The sequence below is a fragment of the Schistosoma mansoni genome (genome assembly GCF_000237925.1).
Source record: "Schistosoma mansoni, WGS project CABG00000000 data, supercontig 0164, strain Puerto Rico, whole genome shotgun sequence".
In the NCBI taxonomy this organism is placed as follows: domain Eukaryota; kingdom Metazoa; phylum Platyhelminthes; class Trematoda; order Strigeidida; family Schistosomatidae; genus Schistosoma; species Schistosoma mansoni.
Window position 1 is genome coordinate 329,420 of NW_017386053.1, and position 1,736 is coordinate 331,155.

The 1,736-nt window shown below is 32.9% G+C and overlaps 1 non-coding gene across 1 annotated transcript; it reads left to right on the forward strand.

Annotated features, from left to right (window-relative positions):
• Positions 1 to 1,311: 1,311 nt before the first annotated feature.
• Smp_tRNA_01463_Lys_TTT.1.1 lies at positions 1,312 to 1,378 on the forward strand. Its single transcript has one exon. It is a non-coding gene (tRNA).
• The last annotated feature ends 358 nt before the right edge of the window (positions 1,379 to 1,736 follow it).

Here is a 1,736-nt window from a genome sequence, read left to right on the forward strand (position 1 = left end):
AGTAGACTTTTAAAATCGTTACAACTGTACAAATATCAACTAATAATCGGTATTTCACCTTTAAAGTAACCACCTAATGTAGCACAGATAATCAAAAGTATGTTTTGGGTGGCAAAATTTGAAAGGAATCAAGTGACGTCGTAGTTGATGCATATCATTTTTAAGTATTCCGAATGCTGATACTCTGAACAGCAGTTCAAAACCTCAATATTGAAGTGAAATATTAAAAACAATTCATGAAATTTAGTGAAGGAATCTCTTGTTAACGAATTTATTATCAAGCTTTATATAAGTAGATAATCTCAAGGTTTCAGGGGTTTTAAAATAAAAAGATTAGTTCTGTTGCACTGGCTAGCGATTTATTTTTTCTAGATTTAATCAAAACTTATGATCAGCTTTGTAGTAAATGAGCAATAGGTGTATTATGTATTTCCATATTAGATTAAAAACAATTCACTTATTGATTAAATTGCCGAAACTATAATCTAAAATGTATTTTAGTGGGGTCCTTCATTTTGACGTCAATTAGATCAGATGATGTTGTCGACGGGCTCACTAATATCGTGGGCCGGGATCTGACTCCAGTTGGATAGTATGGGTGATTGTTATTTAGATATACATGTCGAAATATGTGTCACCAATCCTCGTACATAATCATCGACTTGACTCGCATTAGTGGATAACAGAATTAAATTAGTCAATTACGAGAATAGATTTTTGAATAAATATATTTTGTACATTTAGTGATCTGGACAGATAATCAGAGGGACGAAGTGAAGAGAAGAGAACGAAGCCAAATGACGCACAGTGAAAGCTTGTGACTCAACTCCATTTAATCAAGCGTTAATCAATATTTATAGCCAGATAAAAACAAGTTACAGACATATGATGAATAAGATGAGAAATGAACGCACATACGCTTATATAAGATTGATAAGTGAGTACTTAACAAGATCAAAATGTGACTCAAGAAGAATGAAAAAATTGGCCTATCCAGAAGCTAGAATAAAGTATATGGACATAACATAGTAATCGACACTACAGTATCATCTAGTTTAAACGTTAAAACTGTATAATATTTCTTTCTCAAACACATTTGACACTGATTTCTTCAACAAATTGTATAACACTCTTTTGTGTAGGTAAAAATTCTAATTACATCGATTAATTTGTCGAATAAAGCTGGTATGCACATATGGAAAATAAGAGACTTATCAATTGCAGTCCTAAACGTCAATGGGAAGATTCAACCAAACAATACCGAGTGAATTCAAAGTTCACTTCGTTGCACAAGCAAGTGGCTATCAGGACTCAGTAGCTGAGTGGATAATGCGATGGCGTTTTAAGCGAACGGTACTGGGTTCGAGTCCCAGAGTGAACATGAACTCTGAGATGCAGGTACATCCAATTGACGAGTCCCAAATAGGGCGAGACTTGCGTCCTGGATTCCACTGCTAGCCACTATCCATCTTCGCTCATAAAGTTGGTTTTAGTTATAGTTTATTAGTGAAAATACTGATTAACAAAATTTAAATCAATTTGAGCAGAATAAAACATAATGGAAATATTTAATGCTTGCATAAATATATCGATCGTTTAATGTAATCACGCTAGTCTACTAAGTATATGTGTAAAATTTTCCAGCTATTATTTTGGGAAAAACATGGTTTACTGTCAATTATTGCTGATGTAATCGTTAACGAGATAGAAATGGAATTTATATTTGAATAATTAGT